General features: G+C 46.0%; 1 long non-coding RNA gene and 1 pseudogene across 1 annotated transcript; one reads left to right on the top strand and one right to left on the bottom strand.

The window, feature by feature from the left end:
- Positions 1 to 2,217: 2,217 nt before the first annotated feature.
- Positions 2,218 to 16,394, top strand: LOC144129566 (uncharacterized; annotated as a pseudogene).
- Positions 16,395 to 19,007: 2,613 nt separating this feature from the next.
- On the bottom strand, positions 19,008 to 21,126 carry LOC144128032 (uncharacterized). Its single transcript, XR_013313665.1, has 3 exons — positions 20,871 to 21,126; positions 19,801 to 19,965; positions 19,008 to 19,163 (listed from the first exon to the last, which is right to left on the bottom strand). It is a non-coding gene; the product is annotated as an uncharacterized LOC144128032 (long non-coding RNA).
- Positions 21,127 to 21,351: the final 225 nt, after the last annotated feature.

Genomic DNA, 21,351 nt, shown 5'->3' with positions numbered 1-21,351 from the left:
CGGAGTTGGTAGCTCTGTCGCAACTGGTGCCTTTTTGCAAGTGTGTATGTAAGGTTCCTGAAGTTTTTGACACAGGCTGCCAACTTCTTGAGGCTTTGATGCTTCGCTTCAAACCTCATGGACCAGAAATGTCTAAGAGGTCCCACCTCGCGCACAAACCTAGCATAATGCACCATGAAGTGAAGCTTAGGGGTAACTGCACCAGGCCCGTACCTGTCAGTGAGCTCGCTCAAAAATGTCTGCACAAGCATTTTCAAGTAGACAAGCCGTGCAGATGTCATTTCCGATGCAAATACGATGTCAACAATTTCCCAGAATTTCAAAAGCAATTCCCAATCGTCATTTTATTTTGGAACTCTCGCTCCAAAGATCAAGGGAAAAAACCTTATCAAGCACCACTTGGTAGCAGCAGTTCCCATTAAAACAGATTTGCTATTGATGAATGCCGGGTTGATCGGTGGGGACGTGTTTTTTAGATCATTTGCTCCATACTTGAATGAAGACAGCTCCTCAAGGTTTTGCTTGCACAGTAAGCCACTGGAAAGGAGAGATTTCAAAACAAGTCGAAAGATACAATCTATTCCTCCTTCCAAAATGTCATGCATAATGTCTGGTGGTAATTTCCGGGTAATGTCGAAGTATGGCAACTGCAAAAGGGGCGAGACCTCATTTACGCCTTACAAAGTCCTGTTAGCAGGGTTCACTGCTATTGCTTCAAGATGTGACTGGTGGCTGCGTATTATGCGTGGCTGGCACATTATTTCACAGGTTTTTTCTGGCAAATGTTTCACAGATACCATGCAGAATCTGCAGACTCGCCCACGGCTGAAACAACAAGTGAATCCGCCCAAGCGGTTCATGGAAAGGTTGTCTCCACAGAAGCCGAACACGATGACTGTGGCCCTTGTCTCCTGTCCTTCTAAGCCAATGGTATGGCCTTCTGCATACAACTTGTTTAGGTCTTCGAGTAATGGCTGTAGTACATTGCTGAGGCCGTACTTTTTCACATAAACATAGCGAACAAGCAGAATCAAATATATGCTCTCAAGTTTCGACCTATGCTTGACATGAAGGTTCAACAAGCTGCAGTATACAGCGAGTAACTTGTGCTTTCCTCGTTTCGCTCCCAGAGGATTTACAACTTCAATTTCGCCAGTATAAAACAAAAGAAGTATTGTGTGTGTTCTGCTTTCTGGAATCACATCTTGAAGATGCTCTCTGTACACCGCACCATTAGTATAGTCTTTATACACAGACGGCGTCGTGTTCTCACGCTTTGGTGTTTTCAAGTGGGCTGCATTGTCGGGGATTTCACAAAGTGCACTGAGCAGCTTGGGCAAACGTACATAATGGTACTTTGCTGCGCCGTCCAAAAGCTGTTCCTCAGGAAGAACAAAAGGAAAATTCGCTTCCACATATTGCTCACGCCTGTACTTGTTCTTTAAGTCACTAAAGAGGTCAGACATAAATGAGCAGCTTAGCAATTTTTGTAGTGCTGTTGTGTTTGATTTTGCTGCATGTTCAACCTCCCTGCCATAGGCCTTCAGCACCAGCTCAAACACCAGCTGCAATTCAGAAAACACCTTCTCAGCCGCTGTGTGTGGCAAGCTGTGCTCTTCAGTGAAAAAGAAAAAGAAGTTGCACAGGGTCGATTTTGCCTGGTTCAAAAATTTGCTAAATCTGTCATGTTGGACTGTTGTCTTCTGAGCTGAACAAACATTCGCCGAAGGTCGTTCTTTCTGGCGGTGACCGCTACCATAGTCCGCTTTGTCAGCCCAGTCCATTTCATGTGGGACAGGCTCGTCGTCGTCCAGTTCTGAATTTTCTCTGTTTGCTTTCTCGGTGCATCCGTGTTTCAAAATGCTGCCGTTTTCTTCAAGCACATCTCGGTGGCGGCGATATAGATGCGATCTGTAGGATGAAAAATTCGAGTACGAGTTCGCGCAGCCTCCTATGCCGCAGAAAACATTTAAGTTTGGCTCTGCACTGTGAACTAATCCAATGTGCGTGACAACTTTCGTCAGCTGGAACGAAAAGAATGGGCACCTCGGGCAGTACTTCGCGTCCATCGTTGTAGTCGCAAGCCAAAAGACCGCAAAAAGACCCCGCAAACGCGGTGTGCCAATTGTCAGAAAGCCGCAGTTCCTGCATATACATCGGAATCACATCGCTTTAAGCGCAGTTGCCACCAACGGCCAGGGACACGAATAGACACGAACAGCCTCCTAGCGATAAAGCCGCTTGGCTGGCTTGGCTATAGCTTGGCATGTTTGTTGTTGTTTTGCCCTTTCATCATAATAATCAAATTCACTAGGTGCTAGAGCACCTAAGTCGCATTTAGTATAACTAAGTATTTTTGGTGTAATTTTATTTTGCAATAACCTTAGCAATTGGAGTGTCACGTTGTGCAAACTAAGCTGGCCAAGCCAAGCCAAGTCACCACAGTGGTCAGCCAAATTGAAAAAGGCGCATACTGGTGCACGTGCTCGAGAAACTCTACTTCACGTCTCACTCAGCAACGTTCATTGCTGCGCAATTTCGCAGTAGTACATATACGTACGTCACCATGACGAGGAAGTGCCTGGTAACGTTCCGGGAAAGGAATTTTGTTTTGCCCTTTGATGGGACGCTTACACGGCGCGGGCTGGTTGAGCGCGTGAGAGACCATGAGCTGTTCCGCGGCATCGACGTTGCCACCCTCATCTTCACGGTGAGTAATTGTGTAAACTTATCTGTAACGACCAAGTCACGCAAGAACAGAATGAACGTTTATTGATAGCAGCTGCTCGGTTTTATAGGGCAGGTCGATGTAGGCACGTGTTCGCGTCAACGGCAGCGGTCGGTTCGGGATGGGCTGGCACGCACAGCGCATGCGTATCATGTACGATACATCTTCCTTTGTTTATTGAATCTTGGGAATGCGTCACGAATTCACTTGGTTAAAGTTGCGATCGTAGTAAAGCCTGTTTGGCGGCCTCCTGTTTCTGGTGGACCGCCTCACCGCTGGTGTAGTGTGTCCGTCCGTAGATGGCGCAGCAGCTACTCTTCTTGGACTGGGCCCCTGCTCGTCGACGAGCTCGCACTCACTCTCGGACTCGTCACTTCCGAGTGCGTTGCTCTCGAAGGGTTCCAACGTCGCACTTAGATGCTTGCGGTTGCGGCGAAGCAGCTTGTTATCTTCGGTAAGCACCTGGTATGACAGCGGCGCTACCGGCCCCAGTACTTGCGCTTTGCGAGTCCACTGTTTGTGACGGATCCTAACCACTTCTCCTTTCCGGAGGGCCGGTAGGGATTTTGCGCCGGTGTCGAGCGGCTGGCGTTTGAAGACTTGTTTTTGGCTGTTGGCTGAAGTCGGGAAGTCGCATACGCAGTCTTCTGCCTTGCAGGAGCTCACCCGGCGAACGACCATCCTCCAACGGAGTCGAACGGTAGGAAAGCAGTCCAAGCCAGAAGTCTTCCCGTGTCTCTTGCGTTTTTTTCAAGATTTTCTTTACGATTTGAACACCATTCTCGGCAAGTCCATACGACTGTGGAAATGCAGGGCTCGACGTAATGTGCTTGAACTCGTACCTGGATGCAAAAACAGCAAATTCGTGAGAGGAGAACTGGGGACCGTTGTCGCTGCAAACTTCCACAGGGATCCCGTAACGGGCGAAGATCCCACTCAATTTGTCAATGACAGTGCGGGCTGTTGTGTCGCTGAGTCGTTCAACCCCTGGGAAGTTCGATAGGGCATCATACACGCACAAGTAGGAACTACCGCCGTGCTGGAAGATGTCGACGCCGACTCTGTACCACGCGTAATGTGGTGTTGGGCGCATCAAAAATGGCTCGCGTTGAAGTTGGTACGCATATTTCCGGCAGACTGTGCAACCTTTTAACATCGTTTCGATATCGGAGTTGAGTCCGGGCCAGAACACTAGCTGTCGAGCTCTTGCTTTACACTTATTCAGGCCCAAATGTCCCTCATGTATTCGTTGAAGCATTTCCGCCCTCATACACTTTGTGATGACTACTTTAGTGCCTTTAAACACAATGCCTTCAATCAGGGACAATTCCGCCGCAAATGATTTCATGCTGCCACCCTGGTTACCGCCGGCTGTTATGTACCGTATAACCGACTGTAGATCTGGATAGTTTGCCGTGGCCTCCACAAGTCGATTAAGTGTTTTTCTGCTCACCATGTCCGTGACCGCTCCAACCGCATGAACTTCTACTTCGTCTTCGGAGGCTGTGATGTCCAGTGGTTTCTTAGGTGACGCCCTTGACAGCATATCGGCCAGCGGCAGCTCTTTCCCTGGTACGAATTGAAGGGAATAATCGTACTTGCACAAGCGCAAGAAAAACCGCTGAAGCCGTGGTGGCATATCGCCGATTCCTTTCGACGCAATTGCTAGGAGGGGGCGGTGGTTCGTCTCGATAACAATTCTTCGGCCGTAAACGAAATAGTGAAATTTTTCACACCCAAAAGTTATTCCCATTGTTTCTCTATTTGTGAGTACCTTTGCTCAGTCTCACTCATGACGCGTGATGCGTAGGCGACAGGTCGCCAGCTATCTCCGTGTCGCTGCAACAGTGCGGCTCCTAGCCAATTTTTTGATGCATCAGAGCTAATTTTTGTCTCTCTTGCTGGATCAAAAATTGCCAGCACCGGTGCGCTGCTTAGAAGTGCGCAAATAGCTGCCCACTCAGCGGCATGCTTGTCTGTCCACTCGAAGACTTTCTTTTTTTATAATACCTCGTAACAACTTGGTCTTTTCAGCAAGATGCGGGATATACTTCCCAAAATAATTGGCCACACCAAGCATTCGCTGAACCGCGGTCTTATCAGCCGGTTACGGCATTGCAGCAATCGATGCACTGAATGAAAGATTCGGCTTTATCCCGTCTTGGCTGATGAGGTCGCCCAAGAACTCAACCTCGGTGCTCGCGAACTTGCATTTGGCTGGATTGAACGTCAAGCCTGCCTGCTTTGATAGTTCCAGCGCTCTACGAAGGCGCTTGTCGTGTTCTTCCCGGGTAGCACCCCATATCAGGACGTCATCGACATACACGCGCACGCCTGGTGCTCGATCAAAAATTGAGCTCAACGTTCTTTGAAACACTTCAGGCGCTGACGCAATCCGAAACGGCAGTCTCAAAAAACGATAACGCCCAAAAGGTGTCGCGAACGTGCAAATGGTTGATGTGGCCTGATCCAATGGAATATGATGAAACCCTGAGTTTGCTTATAGGCGCGAGAAGTATTTAGCGCCTGCCAGCTCTGCCTCAATATCGTCACGTTTAGGCATCTGATAGTGCTCCCGTTTCAGGCATTCGTTAATGTTTCTAGGATCCATGCAGACCCGAAGTTTGCCATCCTTTTTCCTGACAATGACCAGCGTACTCACCCATTCTGTTGGTTCAATGACCCTTTCAATGATATGGGCCTCTTCCATGCGCTGCAGCTCCTCTCGCAGTGGTTCTCGCAGTGCCAAGGGGAAGCGTCGCGCCGGCTGTATCACTGGTATGGCGTCTTCGCGCAGGACCATCCGGTATGGGTGGGCTACACAGCCGGTACCTTGAAAAAGCGGCGAGAATTCTTGCAATACTTTGTCAGACTCTGCTGTATCCACTGCGTTGACTGAACGAACTACGAGTCCCAGCGCCTCCGTTGCATGTAGTCCAAGTATCGCCTGTTTGCTTTTCTTCACTATGAAGAAGGTGAAGGTGCCGGACTTGTCGTTAATGACCACTGGTAGGGTCGCCACGCCGAAGTGCTTAATTACGTCACCACTGTAAGACCGAAGAACGGAGCTGCTTGGAGTCGGGCATGGCGTAGCTTTGAACTTGCGAAAGACTGAATAAGGCAGCAAGTTTGCCTGGGACCCAGTGTCTACTCTAAAAACAACATTCTGGTTCGACACCTTGGCTTCAACTGTCCAGTCAGCGGTCCTATCGACTGTGCATACCCTTACATTGAGGATGTCGAAGTTGTCCTCGTCGTGAACGACTGCACTGACTGCAGGCTCTTTCTGGCAGCAGGTCGCGAAATGATTGGCCCCTTTGCACGCAAAACATGTCTTCCCGAACGCCGGACACTTGTTCCGCTCGTGCAATCGGTTGCATCGGCTGCATCTGAACCGTTCACGCCGTTTTACCGACGCCACTTGCCTTTCCATTTGGCCCCAGGTCTCATTTTGGTGAGCCGACACTTCGGCAGCTTTGCAGCTCTGTTCTGCTTTAAGCAGCGTTAGGTTTTCGACTTTGAGCAGTTTCTCCCGTAGCTTCGGATTATTTGTACCGAACACAATCTGGTCACGGATCATTCCGTCGCTCAGTGTTGAGAAGTTGCAACTCTGGGCTAGCTTTCGCAGGTCGCGTAGAAATTGTTCAAAAGGTTCGCCTTCCGCTTGAATCCTTGAGCGAAACACGTACCTCTCGTAGACCTCATTCTGCTGCTCCTGACAGTACGCTTCAAACTTGCTCACAACCGTTGCATAGTCATTCTTGCTTTCTTCCGCCGAAAAAGTGAAGTTATTAAATACCTCAAGAGCGTCATCGCCGGCAACACTTAGCAACAGCGCAGTCTTAGCAGCTTCCGTCCTTGGCTCCTTGGTCGATGCTGTTGCTTCCAGAAAGAGCTCGAACTTCTGCTTAAACAACGCCCACTTCTTCGCGATGTTCCCGGTCAGAAGTAGATGGTCGGGCGGCTTGAGTAGCTCCATTTTTCCTGGCTTGTAGGCGACGCCTTCGCGTTTCTTGTTCAAGCCACTGCTTGAGAGGCAGACAGTGACCCCACTTCTGACACCATGTAACGACCAAGTCACGCAAGAACAGAATGAACGTTTATTGATAGCAGCTGCTCAGTTTTATAGGGCAGGTCGATGTAGGCACGTGTTCGCGTCAACGGCAGCGGTCGGTTCGGGATGGGCTGGCACGCACAGCGCATGCGTATCATGTACGATACAATCTACGTGGTAGCTCCATGACAAGTCAGTTGCCGTTCTCGGGTTCTTTTGGGGACTGGTGCTTTTAGGCAGGTGCTTATTACATCCACGCGTGTAAATGTGTGTACTTTCCTTATGCCTCGCGCTTTTGTCCACAGTGAATTACATAGTGCGTTGACAGTTTGCGTGTAATGTAAAGTTTAAAGCAATATCTCGGCATGCATGTGCTTCCCTATGCGTCATGCTCTAAAAATCTCCCTTTCCGTAAGGATCTCGTGTCACAACAAAGGTCGGCGAATATTTAAAATGCACACCGCAGCGCGCCGCTTAACACTAAGGCATGTGTATAGAGAATTTTTCACATATTAATGCTTTATTTCAGTCGCGAGGTACAGGCCTGTCTAGAGCGCTGGAGCGGTGTAGTGCGGAGCAAACAAAGTGAAATCTTCACTCAACCGCTGTCAATGCTGCTTCGCACCAGCGCAAGCATTATCTCTACGACAAAATACCTGCGTGAAAATTCCACTTATTTAGTGCGATATGCAGGCATTCCTGTGCTCTAGACAGACGTGCTGACGACTGCACACGAAATACCCGAGGTAGAGGGAAGTGTTGCTGGTGTTGCAGTATTTTATGGTCATTGCTCTTCTAAATTGACAGGTCCTGAATTCAGTGCGTAGCCCGTTGATTTAGGTCTCGTAATGCGATGCAGCAAGCATGCCAACATGCTCCGGAAAATAATGTGACACACTCATTTTGAATAGTTTAACTTTACATGGTTAGCTATTTTAGTATCATTCTCGTGTTTCCACAGATGTTCGAAGAAGATTTTAATGTTTTTGTTGACATACCTGAAGACTTCGAAATTCGGGACAGGGAAAAAATCAGTCTCCGAGGATTGCCAGGTTCGGTGAGTACATTTTCTTACCAGTATTAACTATTATTCTGTATATTTCAAATAATGGTGGAGGAGCATCATGCAGCAAAGAGGAGTGTCCAATTTATGTCTTCCACTGCAATCAATGGCAATCATAGTAGAAATGTATGGAAACGTTGGCCACAGTCTGTGCTCACTGTGTAGTATGCTCTTCTCTTGTTCTTTTCTTATTTTAACCTGGCACTTTAGGATTGCGGATGTTCTCGACGAGCCCCAGCAAGCGGAGCAATCCCGTGTCACTGCCACGTACAGCCTCACATACAGCCTGCCAGCTGTACCAAACGATATCCAATTCAGTATAGAGCGCCACCAAAGTGGACAGTACTTCAAAGCACGCAGCAGAGTTGTCCAATGGCTCTATCATGACCTCTGCTTATACACCATGTAAGGTATTTGCAAGAATTTTTGACCATGTAGGGCAATGTGGAGATAACTTGGGCTACAAACTTGCGTGGCCATAAGCCATTTTAACGAGAAAGCATGAAGGAGCTCGTGGCGCAGAAAATCCTGTGTCGGCATTGGTAGACGTGAGCAAGAAATTTGAATTTGTTGAAAAGGTAGCTATGTCACACATAGAACGACGGACTTGAAAAGTGGATGAAATTAGAAAACTGGTGATTGTAAGGTTGCAATGTGCCTGGAACATCATTAGGACATCCAGAGATATAAAGTGATCCATCGTATAAAATCCAGCGCTTACAAACACGGACAGAGGACGAGACGAAACGAACTGAAGGCTTTTCAGTTTGTTTCGTCTCGTCCTTTGTCTGTGTTTGTAAGCGCTGGTTTTTATTTGATGGATCACCGCCAAATCGCCCAATCCTCAGTTCTGCATATGAAGTGGATGAGTTGCCCCGAAAGGAAAATTGCGGTTAGTTGAGAATCGAATCCGTGACCCTTGGGTTGCGAGTCAGACATGCTATTGGTATGTCATGTAGGAATGTTCAAAGGACTTGGTTAAAGAGGGCTGTAAATGTGTGGTTTAGTCTTTCACATATTGATTGTGAGAGAGCAAGCAATGTCCTTGCTTATGTGAGCAAGGAGAACTGCTGTCACGTCGTAAACTTAAAGGCAGAGCTTATGTGTCCTCCCACGTCTTGCACCTAAGACACTGACTGCATCTGAAACTAAAATGTCTATGTGAGCCTACAAAAGAACATCCTCACTGTGTACTGCCTTACACGTTTGTCTTAACTGTGCTAGGTACCCTGGCAAGTTGTACAATGAGGCTGCGTAAGCTCTGGTGTCCAGGTACCCAAACTTGGCTGACGCATCTGGCACCGGCTATGTAAGTAGGCAGCTGAAGCCCTTCAAACTAATCTTGTAGGGACAGCAGACTTTGTGAAATTAACAGGGCGGCCTAGGTGTTCTGAGTATAATAATAATGTCTTCTCTATTTATCAGTGGTAGCCGTACCATTTTCAATGACTCTGTTTTGGGCGCCACTGATAGAGTCATTCACACCACAGTGCATGCTGCTGGCATGGCTGGCTGATTCTCTTTCATAAAATACTATCTCACGAAAAAATGGGATAAAAAATTGTTCAGATATTTCCTATGGTACGTCTCTAGTGAGCAGGTCCTCTTTCCCTCTTGCTGCAGTAGCGGGGCAGTCATGAGTAATACTTGTTGGGGGCTAGTTGGTGCATGTTTCCAGAAGATGGTTGTAGCGCCGAAAAAGACAGCAAATTTGGCACACAATTTGAAGCATGTGGCAACAAAATATAAGGTTCTTGTGGTTTTTTCTACCCCAAAGAAACTGGCTGGCTTGTGCGTTAAAACTGATCCCAACAAGATAAACAAGACTGATTGTAAAAAGAGGCATGCAGCTCCGCTTGTTAAATGTGCCGTGGGAGTCGTATATCAGATTCCTCTCACTTGCGGAAAGCACATTGGACAAACCGGCCGCTGTAATAACGACCAATTAGTGGAACATAATCGGGATTTACAAAATGCATTGGTTCTCATCTGCCACATCATTATAAAGCCTGCAGAGAAGAAAGGAAGATTAAGTGTGTGGCAAGGCTGAAAGAAGCAAAGGTTTTAAACAAGTAAGGAAAAGACAGCCCGTGAACTGTTGGCGGCCTTCTATATTAAAAGAAACTGTAGCGATTGTGTTAGTGCCCCATCTATCTCCATTTATAAGAATGAAACTGCTTTTTTAGATACACGGACGTGAGATATGTGTGTGCCTAACCTATCTTTTATCCGGTTTTTTGTAAAACCCTCGCGCGCATGTGTGGTTCTTGCTACCCATCTTGATTTGTCCTTATATTCATTCGCATTCGCGGTGAATAAATAGTTGGAAGTTGTGCCTGTCCCGTCTTGCTTGCTATGTATTGTCTTTTTCGGTGCTACAGCCGTCTTCTGGAGGTAGTCATGAAGACTGCCGAATAGGACGGTGTATTAAAGGGTTGTACGAGAGAGCTTGATAATCCTGGCCCAGCTTGTCTGGTTGGCATTTGAATTGAAGGGCCATTGGTTGGCCTAGTTATTAGAGAACTCCAAGTGATCAAAATTCATCCAGAAACTCCACTGTGGTGCCCATTGTAGCTGATGTGTCGTTTCAGGACATTAAAACAACAAAAAAGTTCGCCTCACAGTGAAAATATAATTGGAAAACAAAGCTTGAATTACTGGAAAGGAACTCTATGCTGCAAATTTGGTAATGTGCGCGCTACCATAAAAAAGTAATGTCGGCGAGAGATCAGTGTGGGTCCTTTAGTGTTTTTATGCTGTCAAAAATGTGCTGCAATAAAATATGGAGCAATATCTATAGCTTCTCATGAGGTATTTTTATGTCCATGGGTGTTTACTGGTAGCTTGTGATCAACACCATCACTGTTAGCATGTATTTAATTGTACTGTGATTGCTTTTGTCAGTGCAAGTAGTAATGCTTGCAATGTGTCGGATGTTTTAAAAACAGGACTCTTGGCGAGAAGCTCTCCGTTTCAAGGCAAAATATGAGCGGAGAAAAATCCGTATCCAGCAGAATGATGGGGCAGATTCTCCACCGTCAAAAAAACCAACGAACGATGGGAAAGTGGCCACGGTTGGCGGAAATGCCCTGCAGCGTGTTTTGAGGCCGTCTGTGGTATGCATTTGGATTTCATACAGTCCTTGTGCTGAAGACAGCCTGATGTGCAGTGTGAAGTAGGCTCCTTTTGCTTGCAGGCAACTGCACCAGACGGGGAGGATGAGGAGAGTATTGCTGGCCACATCGAAGGAATGAAGTCCGCGGTACAAAAAGCTCGGACAGACATGGCTTACATAATAGACTGTATGCGCCGTACATTTCCTACCCGAAGGAAGTGGATTGGATCTGAGGATCCATCAGTGGAAGTGGCAATACAGAAATTTCCAGCCTTGGCCATGAGCTCAATCGTAAGTTCAGTAACTAGACCATCAGTTAGCGAAGCAAGGAAAAAAATTTTCTTTTTCTTTTTCTCTTCTGTCTTTCTTTCTTTCTTTTAATCCTTTCCTTTTTTGATTTCAGTTGCGGTGCCTGCACTTTGCATTCCATCTTAGTGGAGGCGAAATACAAAAGTGTGGATATGCTGTGTGACGTCAGTGCATGTTTAAGGACCTCAGATGGTCTACACTGTCTGGAGCCTTTCACTACGGCGTCCCATATGGCCTGAATCGTCTTGGGACGTTAAACCCGCTAAAGCAATTAGGCGGAAGTGGTCTATATGTGCAGAAAATTCAGCTCAAATTTATTTCTCTTTGCCTCAGTGGAGACCTGGTTGAATGGCTCGCACTGTTTGAATTTCAGAATACACCTAGGGTTGGTTCAGTGTAGCATGCCCTGATTCCACATTCTGGTCTTTTTGTTTTTGTTGCTCGACTTCTGCTGTTTAGTCGTTTATTTATTACACGGTTCTTGTATGTGCTTCAAGTTGGTACTACCGGTGTTTGCTGGTGACCGCTGTTACATGGTGGACACTGAAGGGAAATATCGAACTAAGCAAAACAGTCAGGATATTCGTGAGGGACCGTACTTATACTTTCGATGCACTGAATAGTACCTGCATTGCAGAGAAAATCCACACAATGAAAGTCCAAAGATCATCCCACATTTAAGCGGAAATGCCACAGGAAAAAAAACAATTTTAAATAGTCCATCCAGAGCAGTGAAATTTTGTGTGCTTATACTGCTTTTCTGCTCTTTTCAGGACACTAATTAGTTCTCTCGTAGTGCGCACTTTTGCTCAGTGCTGCTAACAGGCCTCAAAAAACAATTTGTGTATGTTTAATCTTACTTGAACCTGGTTATAACTAGAAAAAGCATTTGTGGGTGGTCCAACTCGCTCATCCATTGTAGATGAAGGCGGCAGACACAACCATTTTGTTGCCGCTTCTAATCACATGATCACCATGACGTCACACATGGTGGTGACGCCACCGAAGGCCAAAGGTTCTTTGCCACGGCAACTATTCCCTGTTGAATCTCTCCGTAACCAGCCAACTTGGGCTCTCTCCTTACTGGTGGCAGTGCTCGGCAAAGCCATCTACCGGTTGCGTGCCCTAAGTCTCAGCCACTGTGCCACTCTGCGGGTAGTGTTATAAAAGCTCGGAGGGCCTATATAATAACACTACTAGGAAAGTTGGAGCCAGGGGAATTTCTGAGTTGTACCTCGAGTAGTAGAGCTTTTGCTCTAAAAAGGCCCTTTTGTGCGCATGCTTTCTCTTAGAAAATATTCACTGGGAACTACCAGCAGTAGCTTATTTTATAGCTTACTAACTATAGAATGCAGGGAAATAGCCATGATGAAGTCATGGAAGTTCCTCGTGTGAAAAAAAATTGTGATGTTATTGTTATGTTTTTGGGACTCATTACTGTTGTATAGTTTCTATACACTTGCATTAGAGATACTGCAATTCTTAGGCGACATCTGAAGCTACACAATGCAAAGGACACATTTGCCAAGTTTCAGTGCGATACGAAAAGTGCAAGTACCAAAAATTCTGGGCGGACTTCGAAAATTTGCACTCAGGATCTTTTGTAAGTCTCCATTCCATATCACGGTGAAACGTCGCAGATGTGTTCTGTAGAATGCGTATGTGTAACTTGCAAATATCTATTCAGAATTTCAATATCTCTGCTACAAGTTTAGAGAGGCTTCAAACTACACTAATCTAAGTAATGATTCTGAAAAACAAAAGGGTAACATTATCACAATTTATTTTTCCCATACTAGAAAAACTTTCTTGACCAAATTTGAGCTAGTTTCCGGCATTCTACAAATATTAAGCCGCAAAATTAGCTGTTGCTCTTCGTACCCAGTGAAATAGTTCAATGTGAAATCCTGCACAAAAGGTTCTTTTTTTAATCTTGTTAGCAACACTGAGCTAAAAGTAATCCTTCTTCAAGGAAAATAATTATTGTTCTGAAAAAGGTAGAAAAAACAGTATAAGTGCAGTTTCATTGTTCTAGGTAGATTAATTAAAAAGATTTCTTTTAGTAGCTTCTCTCGTTAAAGTCCCCACGGAAAATGAAGCACAGTGACAATATTTGTATGATGCATTTGTAATGGAGCTCTACGGCCAATGAGAGGTGCCACCTGCCTGCCGGGGGCACTGGTGCATCTCTTAAAGGGACACTGAGACGAGCCGTATAAATTTTTTTAGCAAAATTTGATAGTTCGGCATTTCATGGCTTTGTTTCCGCTTGTCCGGGAGCGAAAGATGCATTTATTTCAAAGAAATTTCGATTCGAAGTTGAAAAAGTTTTTCCCGCCGCTCTGATCCAAACTCGAAAACTCTTATTACGTCAAGGAGAACTCTTATGACGTCACAGGACGTAGAGACGTGAAACGTGACGTAAACGGAGACTCCGTGATTTCTGGCTGCTAGCAGTGCGGTCTAGCAGCCGCCGAAATGAAAGCTACTGCCGCCGCACGTTGAAGGCATCTATCGGGAGTCGCTACCGTCAATTCGTTTACGTTTGCACGGGAGTCTTGTCAGCGTTGCGATGAATCTCGTTCCCGAACCCAACGACGTAGTTCTCGCAAAAACTCCGGCCTGCATTTCAGCGACCTCAGCCCCTACAGAGTGTGCGATGCTTTTGAGCGAGCACGGTTAGGTTAGGCGCCGGAGGGTCGTTTCCCCCTTCCTCAGTGAGCAACCGTTGCAAACTGAATAATAAATATCGTAACCCCAGTGCGGGGAGTCTCGAGGGGCCAGGACAAGGTCGGCGCCTTGCGCCCATCGGAGGCCGGCCAGGGCTTTGGGGCCAACGGATTGCAATTCCTTGAATGGCGCGATTGCACGGTGCAGCAGGTGACGTCGAGGTCTCCCGCGGTTGCAAGGGCCAGGTTATTTATTTATTTATTTGCCACAAAAAATGGATGGGTGCTCAAGGGCTATTGCTTTTAAAGTTGGCGGCTTCAAACTAAAGCCAGCGCACGACGCTTCAACGGCTTCCGCTAGATCCAACGGGTCCACTGGATCGGGCTCTCTCGCCCACTTGCATGTACCTTCATATGTGTACTGTGAATGGATTAAATTAGCTGAGAGCTCGAAATGAACAGCTCCGCCCAAATGCCGAAGCTATTGAATTACGTCGCAACGCACACCTCGCCGCGGAGTTGAACAAGTCTAGTCTGGTCGGGCCGGCGGCGGCTTGTGCACTCGGCGCGAAATAGAAACATGCTCCAAGTCTCCCCGCCAGTGCGGTCAGAGCGCGCCGAAGCCGCCGAACGCGTCGGCGGTCAAGCGCAGTTGGAGTATACGCCCTGTGCAGCGCCTATAGGGGCGCCACTGAAAGCCGCGTAGCGGCGGCCGTTGGAACTGCAGGCGGGACGGCGGGCGAGCAGTGGGCCTCACGCGGCAAGCATGGCTGAGGTGCGTGCGTGCGATTTGCCGTTTCTGCGTGTTCCGGACGGTTATTTCTCCGGTGAGAGTGTGCGCAAGGGGACAGCACTTTATAATAGTGGACATGTGTCCGACCTCACGGCTGTCTGGGACGTCATCATCTACATACGCGCCAAATGTCTGCCGCAGACGAGCATCAACAAGCCTGCCTACGAAGTGGAGCTCATTGTGAGTATGCCCTCTAATGCATTCATTCCTTGCCGCTTCAGCCAATGTTTTTTTCTTTGATTAATGCACTCGCTTTTTCCGCTTGCATGACGCGTATTGTTACAGTAATTTGAGGGAGTGCCGTCCAACCTGCCAGAGACTCGTGCAGGGTGCGGTCGCGCGAAAAGCCAGCGAGTGTGCAAAGCAGCACGATGGGCGTGAAAAAAACATCTCGGGTTAGACTCCGGCAGTAAGGGCTGAACGTTTTTATTCTTGCACTGTACCACTGCCCGTACAGCTCGAATTTCACGTGTTCCGTCGTTAAAAAAGAGCGTTTCGATGATTGCAAGACAGCACGCGAGTGAGATATCAGTCGAGCAAATAGCTGGAAAGTTGCACCGCCGGTAGCAAAAAGTTTTTAAATTTGATAAATATTTTATTTTTAGTGTCGCTCTCATTGTTATTCATATCACCCTCACTCCCGAATGCATAGTTGAGGCGAAAGGTTTATCACCTGCCCTAGCGCCCTTAGTCTAAAGTGCACAGTCTGCAATTGCTTAATCACTTCATTGCTTAATCTGTGTAGCACCGTCTTGTCATTGCTTTTTCACATTCCAGCCAGATTACTGGAACAGTTTCTCTACCCTTCAAATTACCTGCACAGAAAGTTTCCAAAATATAGAATTTGCAAAAAAAGTTTGTTCAGGCTGTGAGGGCTGGTGAAACAAAGTAGTCGATTCAAGCTTGCTACAGGGCAGCTTTACAAGTGGCATTTTATTTTTTCCCACAGGTGCCTGATTTCATGCTAGAAGATGCAAAATGTACTTGCAAGGCGGGACAGGGAGGACGCTGTAAACATATTGCAGCTGTGGTGCAATATGTGAACTCAAAAGAGCACAGTTCTCAAACAAATGACCCGAGGAAGTGGGGAAAACCTTCTGTAAAAAGCCTCGGAATTTACCAAAAGGGAGCATGCTTGGAAAGCTTCTATGGGAAGCAAGTGGAAGAGGTGGTTGCACTACCACCAGCAGCCCCCCCTGTTCAAGATGCGACAACAGTGGCTGCTCTGCTTGACGGCCTTTGGGGTGAAAATTGCTCACTTCTCACGGCAGTCAGCAACGAGCTCTCCCCTCAGATTTTAGCAGAAGGAGATGAAGTGGCCCAGCACCCTACACCAGTGTAGAGGGAAACATGCGCACTTCAGCACTTTACCGGTCAGTTGAGACCTGGACAAACACAGACTCTGAAATGGAATTTTATATGTCAAAGGTTGTGGCTACTCCTCATGACATACTTCATACTGAAGCAATAACAAGGGAACCACGCAGAGATCTTGCTCATTGGAGAAGTATGCGAGCCATTCGCATATCTGCAAGTAGCCGGCCGCACACAATACTAAAATCGAGATGGGATCCCATTGCAGTAGACGAAGGGTTTCTAAAAGACACAAGATTCTGGTCCCCTGCCACAGCATATGGAAGTTCCTTGGAAGCTGAAGCTGTGAGATCATTTGAAGAAGACATGTGCCTTCAAGTCCGTACTTGTAGGCTTGTAGTGATGCTTGAACAGCCGTGGCTGTGCTGCACACCTGATGGCATTGTACCTCAAGAACCGGTGCAGGCCCTACTTGAAGTGAAATGTCCTTACACATGTAAGGACAAAAATATTGTCGAGTTCAGCGAACAATCCTGTAACGTACCTTACTTAGTATTTAAAGACTGCAGGCTGGAAGTGAAAAAGACGCACCAGTATTACACGCAGATTCAGATTTCCCTGTATGTTCTTGGCATGCAGAAGTGCTTCTTTTATGTTTACTCGAAGAAGCAGCAAATTCTCATTGAAGTTCATGTGGATGAGAATTTTATTGCCACATCTGTCCCACGGTTGCAGGCATTCTACTTCAAGCATTTCCTCCCAGCAATTACTAAATCATCACATCAAACTGAGAAATAAGAACAATAAACTTTATTTCTCAAGGTCAAACCGACATAAGCATGCATTGTGTCTCACTTTCAACACAACTGTTACATGGTATGACTAAAAAAATCTCTCTTAATGCTGCATGATTTTGTGAACCAGCAATAGACATTACAAGATCCAAAATGCATTTACTTTCAGGCATGGTCCTTTGCTTTCAGAATTGGCTTTTGCAGATTCGCAAGCACGCCGCACATGTCTATTGTTTTTCCGACATGAGGAACAAGGTCTGAGGAAAGCTTATCAGACAAAATTCTGTATATTTTTATCCGTTGGATGGACCTCTCTACATGAATCCGAGCATTTGCAACAGTGTATGTGGTATTCACCTCTTCTCGGGTAAATGGCTGATTAGGGCGGGCAAAAACTGGTATTTGGAATTTTACACCATGCTCTGCCAGCATGCTTCTTATCTGAGGAAACCCTTTATCAGCCAGCGCAAGATCCCCAGGTTTTAAAAGGTGCCAAATTCCACAGTCTGAGGTGATAAATGAATCTGTGGCACGACCACCATAAGGCCTTGAAAGAAAGCTTATGATGCCGCTTGGTGTGATGCCTACTAAAAACTTGACAGTAAAGCACCCTTTATAATTTGAATACATTAAAACGCGTTCATGCACAGTGTTTGGTGCCGCACAAGCAACCTCTGTGCAGTCAATAATGACCTGACAGTCTGCAAAATGCGGCTTAAAGCTTTCTGGCATCATCATCTGATTAGTCGATCGTGAGGGCCAATATATAAGGGGCCTCAACTTTTCGTGCAAAACATTCAGCACGGAAAAGAAATACCTAGAACAGGTGGTCCTGTGAACACCAAATAATACTGCCAGAGAACAGTATGATAGATTTAGTTTTAGCTTCATTAAAAACAGGAGAAGTTTGTTTGAAGCACTAACTATCTCCTCAGATCTGCGTGCTTTAAAAGATTCAATAACTATTTCTCGTAGCTTTTCAAAGACTGGGACTGAAATGCCTCCAATCGATTTGAGTATGTCTGCAGCCTTGTCTTCGCTACAAGCTGCAAGTGTCTCATAGCCTTGAAAATTTGGAGTGTTCGAGTTCGACACCACTACATTCATCGGGTCACATGCAATGTCTTTCAGCTCTGTTGTTGTGCCCCAGGAAGCATCCTTGGTGCTCTTCTTCATAGGAAGGACGGCCTAATGGAAATTCAATTCATTTGTTAATTTTCACAATTCTTCAAAAACAAGAAAAATAAATTGTGTGCCTCTAGCATGCAGAATCAAGAGACATACGGTAGATATGTCCATGAAATTAGGAAATTGAAACAGAAGGAATACAAACAGAAAAAAAGAATATAAATTCGGGTCAAGAAAATGGTGAGTAAGATATCAAAACCATGGGATATGGCCGCCCTTAATTTTAAATTTCTGTGCATGTGGCAACTTGTTTTTGCCTGAAATTAAATCTCTTCAATCCACACCTTTCGCACACAGAAATAGAATCATGCAGTGTGCAACAATGATAAACAACCAGTCACTTACTTGCGTCTCAGCATTGCAGTCTTGCATGCAGCAAAAGAACAGGCTTGGCATGTCAAGTTCTGTTTTCCATGCACAAGGGTCTGTGTGCAATCCGACCTGTACAATGTATAAAATGTGGAACCCTTGTTATTTTAAAACCTCTGTAATGAGCCATTTAAATGCAAGTCAACCAAATCACAGCAACGCAGTTCCCTGTGCCATCGTGTGGCAGCCCAGCCATGGTGCAGTGTGACAGCAGCAAAAATAAGAATCAAATGATTTTATGTTTATCACATAATGTGAATAAACATGGAGTCAAGTGATCAGCACAGAAGACTACAGGCCTGCTATACTTGTCGTCACTTTGATCAGTTCTTGGCAAGACTTATTACTTAATGCTTGAACGCCAGCTGTCAATTTCTCATATTTAGCATTCAGTGACGCAGCATCAAAATTGTCATTTGTTTCATGCATAAAGTTTTCTGATGCAGCAAGAGATTACTGCTACAAAGGTGCATCAGTAAAGCAGCCCGGCAGTGAAACCGGTTAAAAAATTAGTCTCTCAGGTACATGAGTAAGTGACAGCTGTGGTGTAGCAGTATTAATGGCTTTTCTCACTAATGACAAAGGGCAATTCATATACAGACTCTTGCCGTTTCTTGACATTTAAAGATAAACATCCATTTGCAGCTATGAAAGAAATTGTATTTACACTTCTCTTTTCCACCTCCATACTGCAGTCATCCATGGCATCCTCAAGTGGTGGGCTATCCGAAGGAACGCTGTCCTCCTTTTGCTCACGTGCACGCAACCTGCAACCATAACAAAACATAAAGTCCACTCTTATATAGCAATGGCCTTTCCCCAAGGAACAGCAGTTCTGATATATATAGCTATGCACAGTACATGGGACACTCTTCTGTATGCACAAATTGTGCCTTTCTTACCTTGTGCCTCTGCCTGCATGATAAAATAGACCTCTGAGCTGAACACAGACCACAAAGTGCAATTAAGTTCCTATTCCCTCATCACATTGCCAAGAAATTTCTTTGATAGTAACGTAAAGCAGAGGATGAAATGAATGTAAAATAATTTACAATCTTGGCGGGTACTGCCTCCTAGACAGGGATTGCATGTATAGGTTCTTTGAGATCCAGCAGTTATTTTTAACCACCTATGTTCTTTAACACAATTTCGTGGAATGTGCCAGAGAGTCTGAATAATCTTGTAATTAAAATACTTGTCTTAAATTAAGCAACAAGCAATTGTAAGCTACCAGTGCCATCAAATGACAGTGGTGGTTTAGTTAGTCTCATTTTCATACACTTACTCCTGCATACCACGCCTTTGTGGAAATACCAGAAACAAGCACATTTATGACGCTGCAGCTCTACCCGAGTTGTCTCCCATAAGGGAGCAGAAAATATCTATTGTCAAGTTTATTTTTACCTTTGATACCTCTTTGAACTTCCAGGCTTTGGGCATCTGTACACACTTGGGAATATGCTGGGAATGTATGCAAGACTTCTCGGATCATTTGACCTCTCGCCGTGTAGAAAATGTTTGCTGCAGATCCTGGTGTTTTTCGTAGGCTCCCATGGGCTGCCATCCTCTCTACAAGATCCATTAGATAACAGAAAGGTGCATGAACTAAGCAATTAGTTGAAAGGGCACATGACACAATATTAACAGAGTGAAATCAAATGCAAAGCCAGGCAATAAATATTACTGGTAAATCACATGTTAAATTGAATTTTTTTTTTCAAAGTAGAGATGGTTTATCGAGTTTAACGTCACAAAAAACTCAGGCTGTGATCGACTCCGCAGTGAAACACTGGATAATTTCAACCATTTGGGGTTCTTTAACGTGCACTAACATCGCATAGAAAACGGGCACCTAAGCATTTCTTTCGCGGCTAGGATCGAACCCAGGTCTTCCGAGTCAGCAGCCGAGCATCTAAACCATAGAGCCACCGCGGCGGCTTTCAGAGGCGAAAGAAAACCGCAATAAAGCAGCATGAAAACATATTAATTCATTTCATGCAAAAAAGAGAACCACGCATGCTAGAACTACTACAAGGGTTAATAAAAAACGAAGGTCTCACAGAGTTTACAACTTCTTTCATTGTGACCCCAACGCGTAACATAGCCGGGGTAGAGAGATTACGCATTCACCGCAGAACAAATGTTTCGAAGTTCAGGCGGTTACGGTTACCGCGAAGTCATGCTAAAAGCATTCAACACAAATGTTGTACGCCCAATCTAAAGCTTTCAATGCCCACAGGTGTCACGTTGATGCTTAATTCTTGAAAGGCACCACGACCTTGTTTTTAACATGGAGCATTTTGTTCAAACCATCTAAGCGCAATGAGCACATCACAGCTTCGCCAGCGATTTTAACTGTTGACGAGGCGAAGTTTAAACGGGGAAGCGTTCGCTAAAGGTCAAGCGCTTCAAGCAAGACAAAAAAGAAAAGAAAAACGATCGAATGTTGAAGCAAACATAGCGCGGTTTCTCACCTTCTGCGTCGTACAGCCGCGATCCATCGCCGCCGTCGCTCTTGCTCGTGAGGCAGGACCGGAAACTTATAGAAGTGCGTTCCTGGCGAGTTTTTGTAGGTATTCGAGCAGCCAACTACGCAGCAGTTGTTTCTCGACATCGCTGAAGGCTGACAGCAGCGTTAATCACAATCAAGAACACCCGCACGACCGCACGCGCGTGGACATGCATAGACGCTGGCGGGAACAGCGCCCGACCGAGCCCGCCTACACTTCGCGGTGTTGGCGACAGGCGGCGCTACCGGCGTTTTGCTCATGGCGTATAGAGGGTCTCGCTTTGGTCGACGTGACGTCGCCTTGCAGCACGCGCGCGCGTTACGCCGGAGCATAAACGCGCCTTAACAGAGCCTGCGCTTAGCTGCTAACCAATGTATTCGGTGGCGACATCTATGGGAGCCACTGAACCCCCCACCCACACACTGAATGAAAAAAAATCCTGTGC

The sequence above is a fragment of the Amblyomma americanum genome, chromosome 4, assembly GCF_052857255.1.
Source record: "Amblyomma americanum isolate KBUSLIRL-KWMA chromosome 4, ASM5285725v1, whole genome shotgun sequence".
In the NCBI taxonomy this organism is placed as follows: Eukaryota; Metazoa; Arthropoda; class Arachnida; order Ixodida; family Ixodidae; genus Amblyomma; species Amblyomma americanum.
Note: the sequence above shows the minus strand (reverse complement) of the source record. Positions and strands in the feature narration are given on the sequence as shown.